Source organism: Actinia tenebrosa, unplaced genomic scaffold, assembly GCF_029948245.1.
Source record: "Actinia tenebrosa isolate PJP-AT-01 unplaced genomic scaffold, QUT_ActTen_1.0 PGA_scaffold2__45_contigs__length_23673736, whole genome shotgun sequence".
Classification (NCBI taxonomy): Eukaryota; Metazoa; Cnidaria; class Anthozoa; order Actiniaria; family Actiniidae; genus Actinia; species Actinia tenebrosa.
The window spans coordinates 23,539,011-23,559,085 of record NW_028292579.1 but is presented as its reverse complement, the minus strand read 5'-3'; the positions used below and the strand labels follow the sequence as shown (position 1 = coordinate 23,559,085).

Here is a 20,075-nt window from a genome sequence, read left to right as displayed (position 1 = left end):
GTTGGATAATGTTTTTCCCCAAAATCGGTCCAAAATTGAAATTTTCGATGACCCCGGGATGGGGAGAAATTTCAATTTTAGCAATTCCTAATATTCGTCCTGTTTTTCACTGAAATCATCTGGAAACCACTCAAGTATTACTCACAGGACTGAAAGAGAGTCTGGAAGTAAGTTTTGAGTTCTAAAATTTTTTTCCCCGAAATCAGACCAAAATTGAAATTTTCGATGACCCCGGGGTGGGGAGAAATTTCAATTTTACCAATTCCTAATATTCGGCCTGTTTTTCACTTGAATCATGAGGAAACCACTCAAGTATTACTCAGAGGACTGAAAGAGAGTCATGAAGTAAGTTTTTAGTTCCAAAATCTTTTTCCTCAAAATCGGCCCAAAATTGAAATTTTTGATGATCCCGGGGTCGGGAGAAATATTACAATTTTAGGAGATCTTGATAAGTGGCCTGTTTCTCACTGAAATCATCTGGAAACAACTGAAGTTTTAGTAAGACGACTGAAAGAGAGTCTTGAAGTAAGCTTTGAGTTCCAAAATCTTTTTCTACAAAATCATCCCAAAATTGAAATTTTCGATGACCCCAGGGTGGGGAGAAATTTCAATTTTAGCAATTCCTAATGTTCGGCCTGTTTTTCACTTCAATGATATGGAAACCACTGAAGTGTTACTCAGAGGACTGAAAGAGAGTCTTGAAGTAAGTTTTTAGTTGGATAATGTTTTTCCCCAAAATCGGTCCAAAATTGAAATTTTCGATGACTCCGGGGTGGGGAGAAATTTCAATTTTAGCAATTCCTAATATTCGTCCTGTTTTTCACTGAAATCATCTGGAAACCACTCAAGTATTACTCACAGGACTGAAAGAGAGTCTGGAAGTAAGTTTTGAGTTCTAAAATTTTTTTCCCCGAAATCAGACCAAAATTGAAATTTTCGATGACCCCGGGGTGGGGAGAAATTTCAATTTTACCAATTCCTAATATTCGGCCTGTTTTTCACTTGAATCATGAGGAAACCACTCAAGTATTACTCAGAGGACTGAAAGAGAGTCATGAAGTAAGTTTTTAGTTCCAAAATCTTTTTCCTCAAAATCGGCCCAAAATTGAAATTTTTGATGATCCCGGGGTCGAGAGAAATATTACAATTTTAGGAGATCTTGATAAGTGGCCTGTTTCTCACTGAAATCATCTGGAAACAACTGAAGTTTTAGTAAGACGACTGAAAGAGAGTCTTGAAGTAAGCTTTGAGTTCCAAAATCTTTTTCTACAAAATCATCCCAAAATTGAAATTTTCGATGACCCCAGGGTGGGGAGAAATTTCAATTTTAGCAATTCCTCATATTCGGCCTGTTTTTCACTTCAATGATATGGAAACCACTGAAGTGTTACTCAGAGGACTGAAAGAGAGTCTTGAAGTAAGTTTTTAGTTGGATAATGTTTTTCCCCAAAATCGGTCCAAAATTGAAATTTTCGATGACCCCGGGATGGGGAGAAATTTCAATTTTAGCAATTCCTAATATTCGTCCTGTTTTTCACTGAAATCATCTGGAAACCACTCAAGTATTACTCACAGGACTGAAAGAGAGTCTGGAAGTAAGTTTTGAGTTCTAAAATTTTTTTCCCCGAAATCAGACCAAAATTGAAATTTTCGATGACCCCGGGGTGGGGAGAAATTTCAATTTTACCAATTCCTAATATTCGGCCTGTTTTTCACTTGAATCATGAGGAAACCACTCAAGTATTACTCAGAGGACTGAAAGAGAGTCATGAAGTAAGTTTTTAGTTCCAAAATCTTTTTCCTCAAAATCGGCCCAAAATTGAAATTTTTGATGATCCCGGGGTCGAGAGAAATATTACAATTTTAGGAGATCTTGATAAGTGGCCTGTTTCTCACTGAAATCATCTGGAAACAACTGAAGTTTTAGTAAGACGACTGAAAGAGAGTCTTGAAGTAAGCTTTGAGTTCCAAAATCTTTTTCTACAAAATCATCCCAAAATTGAAATTTTCGATGACCCCAGGGTGGGGAGAAATTTCAATTTTAGCAATTCCTCATAGTTCGGCCTGTTTTTCACTTCAATGATATGGAAACCACTGAAGTGTTACTCAGAGGACTGAAAGAGAGTCTTGAAGTAAGTTTTTAGTTGGATAATGTTTTTCCCCAAAATCGGTCCAAAATTGAAATTTTCGATGACCCCGGGGATGGGGAGAAATTTCAATTTTAGCAATTCCTAATATTCGTCCTGTTTTTCACTGAAATCATCTGGAAACCACTCAAGTATTACTCACAGGACTGAAAGAGAGTCTGGAAGTAAGTTTTGAGTTCTAAAATTTTTTTCCCCGAAATCAGACCAAAATTGAAATTTTCGATGACCCCGGGGTGGGGAGAAATTTCAATTTTACCAATTCCTAATATTCGGCCTGTTTTTCACTTGAATCATGAGGAAACCACTCAAGTATTACTCAGAGGACTGAAAGAGAGTCATGAAGTAAGTTTTTAGTTCCAAAATCTTTTTCCTCAAAATCGGCCCAAAATTGAAATTTTTGATGATCCCGGGGTCGAGAGAAATATTACAATTTTAGGAGATCTTGATAAGTGGCCTGTTTCTCACTGAAATCATCTGGAAACAACTGAAGTTTTAGTAAGACGACTGAAAGAGAGTCTTGAAGTAAGCTTTGAGTTCCAAAATCTTTTTCTACAAAATCATCCCAAAATTGAAATTTTCGATGACCCCAGGGTGGGGAGAAATTTCAATTTTAGCAATTCCTCATATTCGGCCTGTTTTTCACTTCAATGATATGGAAACCACTGAAGTGTTACTCAGAGGACTGAAAGAGAGTCTTGAAGTAAGTTTTTAGTTGGATAATGTTTTTCCCCAAAATCGGTCCAAAATTGAAATTTTCGATGACCCCGGGATGGGGAGAAATTTCAATTTTAGCAATTCCTAATATTCGTCCTGTTTTTCACTGAAATCATCTGGAAACCACTCAAGTATTACTCACAGGACTGAAAGAGAGTCTGGAAGTAAGTTTTGAGTTCTAAAATTTTTTTCCCCGAAATCAGACCAAAATTGAAATTTTCGATGACCCCGGGGTGGGGAGAAATTTCAATTTTACCAATTCCTAATATTCGGCCTGTTTTTCACTTGAATCATGAGGAAACCACTCAAGTATTACTCAGAGGACTGAAAGAGAGTCATGAAGTAAGTTTTTAGTTCCAAAATCTTTTTCCTCAAAATCGGCCCAAAATTGAAATTTTTGATGATCCCGGGGTCGAGAGAAATATTACAATTTTAGGAGATCTTGATAAGTGGCCTGTTTCTCACTGAAATCATCTGGAAACAACTGAAGTTTTAGTAAGACGACTGAAAGAGAGTCTTGAAGTAAGCTTTGAGTTCCAAAATCTTTTTCTACAAAATCATCCCAAAATTGAAATTTTCGATGACCCCAGGGTGGGGAGAAATTTCAATTTTAGCAATTCCTCATATTCGGCCTGTTTTTCACTTCAATGATATGGAAACCACTGAAGTGTTACTCAGAGGACTGAAAGAGAGTCTTGAAGTAAGTTTTTAGTTGGATAATGTTTTTCCCCAAAATCGGTCCAAAATTGAAATTTTCGATGACCCCGGGATGGGGAGAAATTTCAATTTTAGCAATTCCTAATATTCGTCCTGTTTTTCACTGAAATCATCTGGAAACCACTCAAGTATTACTCACAGGACTGAAAGAGAGTCTGGAAGTAAGTTTTGAGTTCTAAAATTTTTTTCCCCGAAATCAGACCAAAATTGAAATTTTCGATGACCCCGGGGTGGGGAGAAATTTCAATTTTACCAATTCCTAATATTCGGCCTGTTTTTCACTTGAATCATGAGGAAACCACTCAAGTATTACTCAGAGGACTGAAAGAGAGTCATGAAGTAAGTTTTTAGTTCCAAAATCTTTTTCCTCAAAATCGGCCCAAAATTGAAATTTTTGATGATCCCGGGGTCGGGAGAAATATTACAATTTTAGGAGATCTTGATAAGTGGCCTGTTTCTCACTGAAATCATCTGGAAACAACTGAAGTTTTAGTAAGACGACTGAAAGAGAGTCTTGAAGTAAGCTTTGAGTTCCAAAATCTTTTTCTACAAAATCATCCCAAAATTGAAATTTTCGATGACCCCAGGGTGGGGAGAAATTTCAATTTTAGCAATTCCTAATGTTCGGCCTGTTTTTCACTTCAATGATATGGAAACCACTGAAGTGTTACTCAGAGGACTGAAAGAGAGTCTTGAAGTAAGTTTTTAGTTGGATAATGTTTTTCCCCAAAATCGGTCCAAAATTGAAATTTTCGATGACCCCGGGGTGGGGAGAAATTTCAATTTTAGCAATTCCTAATATTCGTCCTGTTTTTCACTGAAATCATCTGGAAACCACTCAAGTATTACTCACAGGACTGAAAGAGAGTCTGGAAGTAAGTTTTGAGTTCTAAAATTTTTTTCCCCGAAATCAGACCAAAATTGAAATTTTCGATGACCCCGGGGTGGGGAGAAATTTCAATTTTACCAATTCCTAATATTCGGCCTGTTTTTCACTTGAATCATGAGGAAACCACTCAAGTATTACTCAGAGGACTGAAAGAGAGTCATGAAGTAAGTTTTTAGTTCCAAAATCTTTTTCCTCAAAATCGGCCCAAAATTGAAATTTTTGATGATCCTGGGGTCGGGAAAATATTACAATTTTAGGAGATCTTGATAAGTGGCCTGTTTCTCACTGAAATCATCTGGAAACAACTGAAGTTTTAGTAAGACGACTGAAAGAGAGTCTTGAAGTAAGCTCTGAGTTCCAAAATCTTTTTCTACAAAATCAGCCCAAAATTGAAATTTTCGATGACCCCGGGGTGGGGAGAATTTTCAATTTTAGCAATTCCTAATATTCGTCCTGTTTTTCACTGAAATCATCTGGAAACCACTCAAGTATTACTCACAGGGCTGAAAAAGAGTCTGGAAGTAAGTTTTGAGTTCTAAAATTGTTTTCCACAAAATCGGCCCAAAGTTGAAATTTTCGATGACCCCGGGGTGGGGAGAAATTTCAATTTTAGCAATTCCTAATATTCGCCCTGTTTTTCACTTGAATCATGAGGAAACCACTCAAGTATTAGTCAGAGGACTGAAAGAGAGTCTTGAAGTAAGTTTTTAGTTGGATAATGTTTTTCCCCAAAATCGGTCCAAAATTGAAATTTTCGATGACCCCGGGGTGGGGAGACATTTCAATTTTACCAATTCCTAATATTCGGCCTGTTTTTCACTTCAATCATCTGGAAACTACTCGAGTATTACTCATAGGACTGAACGAGAGTCTTGAAGTAAGTTTTTAGTTCCATAATGTTTTTCCCCAAAATCAGCATAAAATAGAAATTTCTGATGACCCCGGGGTGGGGAGAAATTTCAATTTTAGGAGATCTTGATAAGTGGCCTGTTTGTCGGTGAAATCATCAGGAAACCACTCGAGTATTACTCAGAGGACTGAAAGAGAGTCTTGAAGTAAGTTTTTAGTTCCAAAATCTTTTTCCTCAAAATCGGCCCAAAATTTGAAATTTTTGATAACCCGAGGGTCGGGAGAAATTTGAATTTGAGGAGATCTTGATTAGTGGCCTGTTTGTCACTGAAATCATCTGGAAACTACTCAAGTATTACTTAGAGGAGTGAAAGAGAGTGTTGAAGTAAATTTTTAGTTCTGTAATGTTTTTCCCCAAAATTTGCCCAAAATTGAAATTTTCGATGACCCCGGGGTAGAGAGACATTTCAATTTTACCAATTCCTAATATTCGGCCTGTTTTTCACTTGAATCATGAGGAAACCACTCAAGTATTACTCAGAGGACTGAAAGAGAGTCTTGAAGTAAGATTTTGGTTCCAAAATCTTTTTCCTCAAAATCGGCCCAAAATTGAAATTTTTGATCACCCCGGGGTGGGGAGAAATTTTAATTTTAGGAGATCTTGATAAGTGGCCTGTTTGTCACTGAAATCATCAGGAAACCACTCAAGTATTACTCAGACGACTGAAGGAGAGTCTTGAAGTAAATTTTTAGTTCCAAAATCTTTTTCCTCAAAATCGGCCCAAAATTGAAATTTTTGATAACCCGAGGGTCGGGAGAAATTTCAATTTCAAGAGATCTTGATAAGTGGTCTGTTTTTCACTGAAATCATCTGGAAACTACTCAAGTATTACTCAGAGGAGTGAAAGAGAGTGTTGAAGTAAATTTTTAGTTCCGTAATGTTTTTCTCCAAAATCGGTCCAAAATTGAAATTTTCGATGACCCCGGGGTGGGGAAAAATTTCAATTTTAGCAATTCTAAATAAGTGGCCTGTTTGTCACTGAAATCATCAGAAAACCACTCAAGTATTACTCAGAGGACTGAAAGAGAGTCTTGCAATAAGTTTTGAGTTCCAAGAATTTTTTTCCCAAAATCGACCCAAAATTGAAATTTTCAATGACCCCGGGGTGGGGAGAAATTTCAATTTTTGCAATTCCTAACATTCGGCATGTTTTTCACTTGAATCATGAGGAAACCACTCAAGTATTACTCATAGGACTGAAAGAGAGTGTTGAAGTAAGTTTTTAGTTCCAAAATCTTTTTCCTCAAAATCGGCACAAAATTGGAATTTTTGTGACACCGGGGTCGAGGGAAATTTCAATTTTAGCAATTCCTAACATTCGGACTGTTTTTCACGTGAATCATGAGGAAACCACTCAAGTATTACTCAGAGAACTGAAAGAGAGTCTTGAAGTAAGTTTTGAGTTCAAAAATCTTTTTCTCCAAAATCGGCCCAGATTTTGAATTTTTATGACCCCGGGGTCGAGGGAAATTTCAATTTGAGCAATTCTAAACAAGTTGTCTGTTTGTCACTGAAATCATCTGGAAACCACTCAAGTATTACTCAGAGAAATGAAAGAGAGTCTTGAAGTAAGTTTTGAGTTCCAAAATCTTTTCGCCCAAAATCGGCACAAAATTGAAATTTTTCGATGACCCCGGGGTGGGGAGAAATTTCAATTTTACCAATTCCTAATATTCGGCCTGTTTTTCACTTGAATCATGAGGAAACCACTCAAGTATTACTCAGAGGACTGAAAGAGAGTCTTGAAGTAAGATTTTGGTTCCAAAATCTTTTTCCTCAAAATCGGCCCAAAATTGAAATTTTTGATCACCCCGGGGTGGGGAGAAATTTTAATTTTAGGAGATCTTGATAAGTGGCCTGTTTGTCACTGAAATCATCAGGAAACCACTCAAGTATTACTCAGACGACTGAAGGAGAGTCTTGAAGTAAATTTTTAGTTCCAAAATCTTTTTCCTCAAAATCGGCCCAAAATTGAAATTTTTTATAACCCGAGGGTCTGGAGAAATTTCAATTTCAAGAGATCTTGATAAGTGGTCTGTTTTTCACTGAAATCATCTGGAAACTACTCAAGTATTACTCAGAGGAGTGAAAGAGAGTGTTGAAGTAAATTTTTAGTTCCGTAATGTTTTTCTCCAAAATCGGCCCAAAATTGAAATTTTCGATGACCCCGGGGTGGGGAAAAATTTCAATTTTAGCAATTCTAAATAAGTGGCCTGTTTGTCACTGAAATCATCAGAAAACCACTCAAGTATTACTCAGAGGACTGAAAGAGAGTCTTGCAATAAGTTTTGAGTTCCAAGAATTTTTTTCCCAAAATCGACCCAAAATTGAAATTTTCAATGACCCCGGGGTGGGGAGAAATTTCAATTTTTGCAATTCCTAACATTCGGCATGTTTTTCACTTGAATCATGAGGAAACCACTCAAGTATTACTCATAGGACTGAAAGAGAGTGTTGAAGTAAGTTTTTAGTTCCAAAATCTTTTTCCTCAAAATCGGCACAAAATTGGAATTTTTGTGACACCGGGGTCGAGGGAAATTTCAATTTTAGCAATTCCTAACATTCGGACTGTTTTTCACGTGAATCATGAGGAAACCACTCAAGTATTACTCAGAGAACTGAAAGAGAGTCTTGAAGTAAGTTTTGAGTTCAAAAATCTTTTTCTCCAAAATCGGCCCAGATTTGGAATTTTTATGACCCCGGGGTCGAGGGAAATTTCAATTTGAGCAATTCTAAACAAGTTGTCTGTTTGTCACTGAAATCATCTGGAAACCACTCAAGTATTACTCAGAGAAATGAACGAGAGTCTTGAAGTAAGTTTTGAGTTCCAAAATCTTTTCGCCCAAAATCGGCACAAAATTGAAATTTTTCGATGACCCCGGGGTGGGGAGAAATTTCAATTTTACCAATTCCTAATATTTGGCCTCTTTTTCACTTGAATCATTAGGAAACCACTCAAGTATTACTCACAGGACTGAAAGAGAGTCTTAAAATAAGTTTTGAGTTCCAAGATCTTTTTTCTTAAAATCGGCCCAAAATTGAAATTTTCGATGACCCCGGGGTGGGGAGAAATTTCAATTTTAGCAATTCCTTATATTCGGCCTGTTTTTCACTTCAATGATATGGAAACCACTGAAGTGTTACTCAGAGGACTGAAAGAGAGTCTTGAAGTAAGTTTTTAGTTCCAAAATCTTTTTCCTCAAAATCGGCCCAAAATTGAAATTTTTGATGATCCCGGGGTCGGGAAAATATTACAATTTTAGGAGATCTTGATAAGTGGCCTGTTTCTCACTGAAATCATCTGGAAACAACTGAAGTTTTAGTAAGACGACTGAAAGAGAGTCTTGAAGTAAGCTCTGAGTTCCAAAATCTTTTTCTACAAAATCAGCCCAAAATTGAAATTTTCGATGACCCCGGGGTGGGGAGAATTTTCAATTTTAGCAATTCCTAATATTCGTCCTGTTTTTCACTGAAATCATCTGGAAACCACTCAAGTATTACTCACAGGGCTGAAAGAGAGTCTGGAAGTAAGTTTTGAGTTCTAAAATTGTTTTCCACAAAATCGGCCCAAAGTTGAAATTTTCGATGACCCCGGGGTGGGGAGAAATTTCAATTTTAGCAATTCCTAATATTCGCCCTGTTTTTCACTTGAATCATGAGGAAACCACTCAAGTATTAGTCAGAGGACTGAAAGAGAGTCTTGAAGTAAGTTTTTAGTTGGATAATGTTTTTCCCCAAAATCGGTCCAAAATTGAAATTTTCGATGACCCCGGGGTGGGGAGACATTTCAATTTTACCAATTCCTAATATTCGGCCTGTTTTTCACTTCAATCATCTGGAAACTACTCGAGTATTACTCATAGGACTGAACGAGAGTCTTGAAGTAAGTTTTTAGTTCCATAATGTTTTTCCCCAAAATCAGCATAAAATAGAAATTTCTGATGACCCCGGGGTGGGGAGAAATTTCAATTTTAGGAGATCTTGATAAGTGGCCTGTTTGTCGGTGAAATCATCAGGAAACCACTCGAGTATTACTCAGAGGACTGAAAGAGAGTCTTGAAGTAAGTTTTTAGTTCCAAAATCTTTTTCCTCAAAATCGGCCCAAAATTTGAAATTTTTGATAACCCGAGGGTCGGGAGAAATTTGAATTTGAGGAGATCTTGATTAGTGGCCTGTTTGTCACTGAAATCATCTGGAAACTACTCGAGTATTACTTAGAGGAGTGAAAGAGAGTGTTGAAGTAAATTTTTAGTTCTGTAATGTTTTTCCCCAAAATTTGCCCAAAATTGAAATTTTCGATGACCCCGGGGTAGAGAGACATTTCAATTTTACCAATTCCTAATATTCGGCCTGTTTTTCACTTGAATCATGAGGAAACCACTCAAGTATTACTCAGAGGACTGAAAGAGAGTCTTGAAGTAAGATTTTGGTTCCAAAATCTTTTTCCTCAAAATCGGCCCAAAATTGAAATTTTTGATCACCCCGGGGTGGGGAGAAATTTTAATTTTAGGAGATCTTGATAAGTGGCCTGTTTGTCACTGAAATCATCAGGAAACCACTCAAGTATTACTCAGACGACTGAAGGAGAGTCTTGAAGTAAATTTTTAGTTCCAAAATCTTTTTCCTCAAAATCGGCCCAAAATTGAAATTTTTGATAACCCGAGGGTCGGGAGAAATTTCAATTTCAAGAGATCTTGATAAGTGGTCTGTTTTTCACTGAAATCATCTGGAAACTACTCAAGTATTACTCAGAGAAGTGAAAGAGAGTGTTGAAGTAAATTTTTAGTTCCGTAATGTTTTTCTCCAAAATCGGTCCAAAATTGAAATTTTCGATGACCCCGGGGTGGGGAAAAATTTCAATTTTAGCAATTCTAAATAAGTGGCCTGTTTGTCACTGAAATCATCAGAAAACCACTCAAGTATTACTCAGAGGACTGAAAGAGAGTCTTGCAATAAGTTTTGAGTTCCAAGAATTTTTTCCCCAAAATCGACCCAAAATTGAAATTTTCAATGACCCCGGGGTGGGGAGAAATTTCAATTTTTGCAATTCCTAACATTCGGCATGTTTTTCACTTGAATCATGAGGAAACCACTCAAGTATTACTCATAGGACTGAAAGAGAGTGTTGAAGTAAGTTTTTAGTTCCAAAATCTTTTTCCTCAAAATCGGCACAAAATTGGAATTTTTGTGACACCGGGGTCGAGGGAAATTTCAATTTTAGCAATTCCTAACATTCGGACTGTTTTTCACGTGAATCATGAGGAAACCACTCAAGTATTACTCAGAGAACTGAAAGAGAGTCTTGAAGTAAGTTTTGAGTTCAAAAATCTTTTTCTCCAAAATCGGCCCAGATTTGGAATTTTTATGACCCCGGGGTCGAGGGAAATTTCAATTTGAGCAATTCTAAACAAGTTGTCTGTTTGTCACTGAAATCATCTGGAAACCACTCAAGTATTACTCAGAGGACTGAAAGAGAGTCTTGAAGTAAGTTTTTAGTTCCAAAATCTTTTTCCTCAAAATCGGCCCAAAATTGGAATTTTTATGACCCCGTGGTCGAGGGAAATTTCAATTTTAGCAATTCTAAACAAGTTGTCTGTTTGTCACTGAAATCATCTGGAAACCACTCAAGTATTACTCAGAGGACTGAAAGAGAGTCTTGAAGTAAGTTTTGAGTTCCAAAATCTTCTTCTCCAAAATCAGCCCAAAATTGAAATTTTCGATGACCCCAGGGTGGGGAGAAGTTTCAATTTTTGCAATTCCTAACATTCGGCATGTTTTTCACTTGAATCATGAGGAAACCACTCAAGTATTACTCATAGGACTGAAAGAGAGTGTTGAAGTAAGTTTTTAGTTCCAAAATCTTTTTCCTCAAAATCGGCACAAAATTGGAATTTTTGTGACACCGGGGTCGAGGGAAATTTCAATTTTAGCAATTCCTAACATTCGGACTGTTTTTCACGTGAATCATGAGGAAACCACTCAAGTATTACTCAGAGAACTGAAAGAGAGTCTTGAAGTAAGTTTTGAGTTCAAAAATCTTTTTCTCCAAAATCGGCCCAGATTTGGAATTTTTATGACCCCGGGGTCGAGGGAAATTTCAATTTGAGCAATTCTAAACAAGTTGTCTGTTTGTCACTGAAATCATCTGGAAACCACTCAAGTATTACTCAGAGGACTGAAAGAGAGTCTTGAAGTAAGTTTTTAGTTCCAAAATCTTTTTCCTCAAAATCGGCCCAAAATTGGAATTTTTATGACCCCGTGGTCGAGGGAAATTTCAATTTTAGCAATTCTAAACAAGTTGTCTGTTTGTCACTGAAATCATCTGGAAACCACTCAAGTATTACTCAGAGGACTGAAAGAGAGTCTTGAAGTAAGTTTTGAGTTCCAAAATCTTCTTCTCCAAAATCAGCCCAAAATTGAAATTTTCGATGACCCCAGGGTGGGGAGAAGTTTCAATTTTAGCAATTCCTAACATTCGGACTGTTTTTCACGTGAATCATGAGGAAACCACTCAAGTATTACTCAGAGGACTGAAAGAGAGTCTTGAAGTAAGTTTTTAGTTCCAAAATCTTTTTCCTCAAAATCGGCCCAAAATTGGAATTTTTATGACCCCGTGGTCGAGGGAAATTTCAATTTTAGCAATTCTAAACAAGTTGTCTGTTTGTCACTGAAATCATCTGGAAACCACTCAAGTATTACTCAGAGGACTGAAAGAGAGTCTTGAAGTAAGTTTTGAGTTCCAAAATCTTCTTCTCCAAAATCAGCCCAAAATTGAAATTTTCGATGACCCCAGGGTGGGGAGAAGTTTCAATTTTAGCAATTCCTAACATTCGGACTGTTTTTCACGTGAATCATGAGGAAACCACTCAAGTATTACTCATAGGACTGAAAGAGAGTGTTGAAGTAAGTTTTTAGTTCCAAAATCTTTTTCCTCAAAATCGGCCCAAAATTGGAATTTTTATGACCCCGTGGTCGAGGGAAATTTCAATTTTAGCAATTCTAAACAAGTTGTCTGTTTGTCACTGAAATCATCTGGAAACCACTCAAGTATTACTCAGAGGACTGAAAGAGAGTCTTGAAGTAAGTTTTGAGTTCCAAAATCTTTTTCTCCAAAATCAGCCCAAAATTGAAATTTTCGATGACCCCAGGGTGGGGAGAAGTTTCAATTTTAGCAATTCCTAACATTCGGACTGTTTTTCACGTGAATCATGAGGAAACCACTCAAGTATTACTCAGAGGACTGAAAGAGAGTGTTGAAGTAAGTTTTTAGTTCCAAAATCTTTTTCCCCAAAATGGGCCCAAAATTGAAATTTTTGATGACCCCGGGGTCGGGGAAATTTCAATTTGAGCAATTCTAAACAAGTGCTCTGTTTGTCAGTGAAATCATCTGGAAACCACTCAAGTATTACTCAGAGAAATGAAAGAGAGTCTTGAAGTAAGTTTTGAGTTCCGAAATCTTTTTCTCCAAAATCAGCCCAAAATTTGTGGGGTCAGGATTCGCTCAACGCCAAGTCTGATTTAGCTCCAAGCCGGTAAGTTCCAAACACAGAAAGCGCGCATATCTTGTGTTCAAGTCTTGCCCTGGATGGCTATTGAACTTGATTCAAGAAATGAGTCCTTATTCAAGCACGAAAGGTTCGGTTAGCTTTCTCTTAGCTTTCTAAATCTCACTAGCCTCGCCGATCATGAATTTACATAAAGACGACTGGAGGTAATAAACTGATAAAAGAAAGTGTGCAAAGAATTCTGGTAGTTGTAGTATATTAGGCTATCTTGCAAACAGTCATGCAGCGGACACGACTGTAGGTGCGCCATGCTTCAACTGAAAATGAAAATTTCTCTCATCAAACGACGATCGTACAATTTCGATAGAATGCTTTTAAATAAAATTACGAAGGGGAAAAGTATGACTTAACCGGTAAAATAGTAAATCTTTCTATTCTAAATTTCTTTGACTGCTTTTCTAGAGAACTTTTTTTAAAGGAGCGATTACACGAAACAATTTTCTCTGCAACTTGTCATTCTCTCAAAAGCGTTGCGACTCAAGTTACAAGAGTGTTTAGACGGCGCGACGGAAACGCAATCGTTGTCAAAACTAGAAACAAATTCTACTTTTTGCAACGATCGCTGCAACTTGTCTCGCAACAGATTTCTCAAATTGCGCTGTAGGTGTGATGCTGCAATGCTACATACAATTTGCGACACAATTTACAAAGAATCCAGTGCATGGCAGGAAGGAAGAATATATGGCGTAGTGATAGTGAATTCGGCATCTCGTGTGAGTAGGGTTTGTTAGATGTCTCTGCTCTTGATTCAAGGCTTTTTTCTCAGATTTTCCTGCCTCTGCAAAAGGGAAGCTAAATTCCAATTCGATCTGTGAGTTAGTTGTGCCATGACTTAGATCAGTTCTTGCAGAGGTTGTTTCAGGTGTCGATGAAATTGAAGATTGTTAGGTTAACAAAAGCTTCCTTATAAAGTACGCTTGGTCACGAAAAGCATCTTCATTCGTAGCGCAGCCTGTGTGAAGAGAAACTTCGCTCACTGATAATTCCCATAGGAAGGTAAAACACCGGGGGACCTAACTAGGAACCTACCAACCAACCTACCAACCAACCCACACACCAACCCACACGCCAACCCACCAACTCACCCACCAACCAACCAACCCACCCACCAACCATTCGACCAACCCAACCATCAATCATGGCAACCAGATTATTTCCCCCATTATTCTTATTTTATTTCAGAAAGTAACTACATGACAATATCGTACTAAGCTGGCCAAAGCACATCAATGAGTCGAAAACCAGGAGAGGTTTGTTGCAATTTATTACTTTCAAGAGGTTTTTTTATTTAAACATCCAGTATAGAATCTATACGTTAAGTTCAAACACTTTCAATGGTTCGTTTAAATGTTACAAGCATGATTTTCTTTCAGCCAAAGAGTTTGACAGCAGCATGAAGCTTTGAATTAGAAATCTATCTTAGAAAAATAAGGAAAAAAAAGGATAGAAATTATTATTAGACGGGTATCTTCCTCCTTTCCTTTCTTTTTTCTTCCTTTCTCGCATCCTATTTTACCTGCTTCCTTCCTTGTTTCCTTGCTTGCTTGCTCGCTTCTTGCTTGCTTTCTTGCTTGCTTGCTTTGCTTGCTTGCTTGCTTGCTTGCATGCTTGCTTGCTTGCTTGCTCGCTCGCTCGCTTGCTTGCTTGCATGCTTGCATGCTTGCTTGCTTGCTTGCTTGCTTGCTTGCTTGCTTGCTTGCTTGCTGAAAACTCTTCAAATTACTTTCATTTACTTTTGTTTACTTCTTGTGAAAATATTCATGAATTTAAGAATTCCTGTTAAAAAAAAGTTATTTTTTTCTTCAGTTATTTTCTTTAGTTATATTTTTCTTTAGCATTTCTTTAGTATTTTTTTTTCTTTGCTCATTTATGCAGGTGTTGGACATGATAATGGCAGAATAATCAAGAAAAGAGACTATAAAACTGAGGCAGTAGAAGGAGGAAGAAGGAACGACGACAAAAAGATTTAAAAAAAAGTGATGGTGCACTGACAAAGTAAACGATTAAATTTTTTAAATGTGAAAAAAGTAAAATGTTAGTGAAAATAGAAAGATGGAAAAGGGTAGATCATACTGAAATAAATGAAAAAATGAAGATGGCACTGAAAAAACAAAAGGATTGGAGAAGATAGGAAATATGGAATGAGGAGAAAGGGAGAAACAAAGGAAAAAGTAGGGTAAAGATAGGAGAAGAACGAAGTATTAATTAAGATAAGTAATTATACTTAACTAATAAAAGAAAGAGAATAAAATGAAAGAAAGTAACGAATGAAAAAAAATCAAGTATTTAAATATTAAGGTATTTTTTGTTGCTTGGATAAATATTAAAGATGGAAATTGTGTTTCTTCAAGTAAATTTCGTTGAGCTCGATCTTTTTTCCGAGAAAAAGTTGCTTGACGAAACACATTTCACATCTTTAAGTATTTGATTACTCGTTAAGTAATATGATAAATGAAAACGTGAAGGGAGGATGAAAGAAACCGAAGAAATATGGCAATACGATAAATAGCAAAGAAAAGAAGTTGAAGGATTAAAACACGAATAGAAATGGGAAAAGTGGAAAAAGAAAAGAAGGAAAAATAATTAAATTATTCAAGGAAAAAGTGTGAAACGAGTGAAACGACAAGGAAGAAGTGAGGAAAAAAATGTGTAACTTGTGTTTCGTTCAGCAAATCTCGTTAGGCTCGGAATTGATTTCCGAGAAAAATTTGCTTGACGGAACACAATTCGTAATATGATAAATGAATTGTGAAGGAGGATGAAAGAAACGAAAAAAATGGCAATACAAAGCATAACGGAGAAAGAAATTGACAAAGGATTAAAATACGAATAGAAATGGGAAAAGTGGACTGGGGAAAAAGAAGCAGTGAAACGACAAGGAACAAGTGAGGAAAAGAGGTAAACGAAAAGATGAAATTGTGAAAGGAAAGAAAACTGCTTTGTGCTGTTGTTGATAAAATATATTTTTAAAATACAGAAAATACTTGTGGTATTAATTTGAAAATAAACAGTTTTTAAAATTGAATTTTTATTATGAAATAAAGATGTTTTAAGACAATAAAAAGTTGTAGTTCATTATTCAGTGTATCTTTCCATTACCCCACACCCCCACGCCCCTCCCTCCACACACACATTCATATACACGTGGACTAAAAACAAAAGCATTATCACACATTCTTCCGAGAAAAGATGAGTGGCTGTACAATATTCCATTAACACCCTGACCGTCAACAAGAAACAAAGAAGTATTACTCAAGGGAATAACTTGATAAAAAAAGCGGGAAGCTCAAGAGCATTTGCATATTAAGGTGCTAGATTCTTTGAGGCTTGTCTCTTTGTGTTTCAAAAGAAAGAATGTTGTTTATATGAAAAGACTAAGTGACTCTCGAGGGAACGACCTGACGAAAATATAACACCGCGTGAATGAATACACTTAAAATCTAAAAAACATTTTCAAAGTGCTAGATTTTTAGGAACCCGTGGCACTTCTTTTGGTTTCTTTTCTCTCCATACCAATAACAAACATTGCACGGGTTTCAACCATAATCACACAAAAGTGACGTCATGTATTTGATTACTTTAGGCGCTGTTCGTTTTAGTCACGTGTTATTCCCTCGGGCAGTTGTTTTATTCTACGCTTAAAAACTCCTATTCAAACTGAAATATTTATGCGCATAACTTATCAAAGAAACGATCCGTATTGTTTTGCTCCAAGAAGTAAACTGAAAACGGTCGCGCAAATTAGCGAAGCCTAAACAAGAGTTCATACAGTTTCGAAGGCCCTGACAAACGGCCCAACTTTTGACTAATTATTTAGCCAACGTTTCTACAAATATTTTGACCCAACCATGACAAACAATCCCAACCAAATGTTGGCTAAATTTTGGGTTAAATGTTTGGACCGTTGATCATGGAACTTACTCCAAAAAGTGAACTCAAAACAGGCGCGCGCGAGGGAGCAATTAAAGTAACATGAGTTAGGCCACGTCCACACGTATCCGGAAATTTTTGTATCCGCAATTATTTTTTGCGGATACGAAAATGTTCGCGTCCACACGCAGCGTATTCGAATCGTTTTCACCGTCCACACGTATCCATTTTCGTAAAATTTGAGGATACGGACACAAAAATTTGCGGACACGCGAGGACGCAACCTGTATCCGTAAAAATAAATTTGCGGATACAAAAATTTCCGGATACGTGTGGACGGGGCCTTAATAAAGTTCATGTAGTTTAAAGTGTAATAAAAAAATGTTGACGCTGCTTGCGTCTTGAAATCTGAGTCTTTGTTTTCATTGTCTCTGGGTGTATTTTATTCTTGGTCGGGTGTCTCAATGATGAAAGTGATTTTCAACTGTTGTTTTATTTTTCTCGTTTTCTGTTTTGATGGGTGTCCAAGAATAAAGGGACAAAGAGAACACATCAGACAATAAAGGTTCAATGGTCTTTTATCGTAAACTGCTTTATCAAATGAATCATCGATTACAATGAAACTAACTGAACCCCCAAAACGATTTTTTGTTTGCCAAAAATGTAAAATCGACTAAAAAAACACAAAAATAAGAAACCACGTGACTTGTCACGTGACTAATTAACATATTATGTTTTTTAGCCCAAAAATGGCCTTTTTCTGGGTTTTTACCATCTATAGAGTACTACGATAGCTTGTTTTACTCAATTTCTAGGTTTTGAGCAAAAAATAATGCCCGAAAACCTTCAAATTTTCGTAATTTTCTTGCCTAAAAGTTTATATTTTAGCGGGATCCCTGTGTAAAATGCTAGTATCCAGGCACTGTGCATGTCACCTCTTCATTTGCCGCACGCTGCTGTTGGTTGTGGATGTGTTTCAACGGGTGCAAATACACGATGGTTCTTTTAGCTGAAATTGTACAAGAACAAAGATGGTTATTAGCTCGTGCTCGACCTAACAGAGAGAAAAGTACACGAGAGCAATGAAAGGTAAGAAGTATTACATTATTTTAGCGTTTTTTGCGTTTTTCTGTATTTTTTGGGGAGTTTGTAGATTTCGAATGTTCGACTCGTCGGTTTCGTCCGCCATTACACGTGTTAACTTTAAATCCTGAACATTCAACTTCTTCTGACCAGAAACAATTAAATTCATCGTAAATGTCCGATTTTAGAAAGTTTTGAACATTTTGTAAGCTTAGCTCGTGTATATTTTCAGTTTTTTACTTATTTGAAGAATTTGGTTTTCAACGTTACATGAAACTTGATTTCAAAGCACCTCTTCCTCGTTAGAACAGAAATAATCGTGAAAAGTGTTCTAATGACTGTGTGTTTTTGCTTTTCAGTTATAAAAATACAGAATACACGAAAAACATTCCATAAAACTGTCCAGTGAGCCCGTAACAAGATGGCGGCTGTTGATACCTGACATCTGAGCCTGATAGCCATACTGCACCTTCTCTCTAACCAGTATATACACGCCAACCAGCAAGCTATCCATGGAAAAGTTCAGTATCAATCGTTTATAATGGATTCTCTGCACTGAAACGAGAAACAAAAAGACTTTGATAACACTTAGGACTTGTAAATGTACGAGTATTGTGACCTGATTAATGATATGTTAACCTGGTGATGACCCTGTGACCTTCATAAGAGTATGGACTCACCTTGTTGCTGTATGAGTATCAAAAATATCAAGATGATAATTAATGTGTTAACCTGGAGATGACCCTTTGACCTTTATAACAAAATGCACTCACCTTTTTGCTGTATGAGTATTGACCTGATCATCAAGGTGTTTAAACCATATTGGTAACCCTGTGGTAAAGGGTGTTGCTCCTAGATGAATCCTTTACAATGTTTCAAGGAATAGATCATCACTGATTATCAGGTATGTGAATCTTTAATTTTGCTGTATATAATTAATTACAACAGTATTGTACATTAAAGTTCAGTGTTGAGTACAATGACTGAAATGTGTTTCAAACCTATAGTAGTATAGTAGGCTACAGCAGAGTACAGTACTGGGCCGGGTTGTTCAAAGCTGGATTAGCGCTAATCCAGGATTAACTCTATAGGCCTTATTAAGAGCTAATCCAGGATTAGCACTAATCGGGCTTTGAAAAACTGGGCCCTGTACATTAAAGGTCTGTGTTTAGCACAATAACTATAATATTTGTGTCAGACTTCTGTAGTATAGTAGGGTAAACAACAATTCAGTACATCCAAGCTCTGTTCCCAAGGTGTAAAATATTTCATAAATGACTAAAACATTATCACCCACTAAAGTATTAATTTTAATATACTATATCCAGTGTTTAGAGTACAAACACTAAAAGTGCACAACACTTTGCACTATTTAGCAGTAAATAGTGCTAATTAAACAATAGAAAACAATAGGATTAGCATAATTTAGCAGTATTTAGTGGTATTTATGTTACACACTTATAGTGTTTGTACTCTAGTATATATAATCAAATACACATGATATATATAATCTATACCTGTGGTCTAAACATATCTATTCCTTTTTCCATCAGCTTACCAGATATTAGAGCAAGTGTCAGTCAATTGTGTTGTGATGCTGTCAAGCTCTGGTTCAATCCATATATTACAGACAAGTAAGTTGAGCTATTAGATATGTTAGAGTATAGGCTGCAAGTAGTCTCTCTATTTCCCTTTATCCCTATTTGTGGTTTTGCTATGGTCAATTTGGCTGAATGAGGATTGGAACCTAGTCTAATATCTCCAGGGGGAGGGTGATAGGTAGTGAATGACAAAAGCGAACTACATTTACTACCTACATTACAACTACATTTACATTTCATGAGACAAACATGAGACAGATTTTGACTATCTTTCTTTGTCTTTAGCCCAGGTTATACCACGCTGTTGTGCTGCAAAGCCTTGTCAGATGATGCAGCACCATTAAGATCCAGTTATTCAGTACTGAAGACAAGAGTCATCCACCAAGGATAAAGGATATCATGCCATCAGATTGAGTAACATAACTTATTCCAGGGAAAAAATTACGAATTACGAAAAATTATGATTTTAATAAGAATTATTGAGGGATCAAAATATCTAGTATTACCTAAGCATTTTGCAAAAAGGTTAGAATTTCCTCAAAATTACAAACCCTGTCATTACCTAGAATTTTGAAACAA

General features: G+C 36.6%; 3 long non-coding RNA genes across 4 annotated transcripts in view; 2 read left to right on the top strand and 1 right to left on the bottom strand.

Annotated features, from left to right (window-relative positions):
- LOC148909638 (uncharacterized) overlaps positions 1 to 15,205 on the top strand; it is a 37,643-nt gene extending 22,438 nt beyond the window's left edge. The window contains exons 1-3 of one of the 2 annotated variants that reach the window (XR_016120425.1): positions 12,771 to 12,909; positions 14,125 to 14,192; positions 14,818 to 15,205. This is a non-coding gene — a long non-coding RNA (uncharacterized LOC148909638). Of the gene's footprint in view, positions 1 to 12,770; positions 12,910 to 14,124; positions 14,193 to 14,817 lie in introns of those variants that run through there. The other variant, XR_016120426.1, reaches the window with a different exon arrangement.
- A 2,188-nt stretch (positions 15,206 to 17,393) lies between these two features.
- LOC148909637 (uncharacterized) lies at positions 17,394 to 18,788 on the bottom strand. The gene is made up of 3 exons (XR_016120423.1): positions 18,669 to 18,788; positions 18,334 to 18,450; positions 17,394 to 17,821 (listed from the first exon to the last, which is right to left on the bottom strand). It is a non-coding gene; the product is annotated as an uncharacterized LOC148909637 (long non-coding RNA).
- On the top strand, positions 17,743 to 19,921 carry LOC116300435 (uncharacterized). The gene is made up of 4 exons (XR_004197606.2): positions 17,743 to 17,901; positions 18,255 to 18,799; positions 19,449 to 19,529; positions 19,782 to 19,921. It is a non-coding gene; the product is annotated as an uncharacterized LOC116300435 (long non-coding RNA).
- Positions 19,922 to 20,075: the final 154 nt, after the last annotated feature.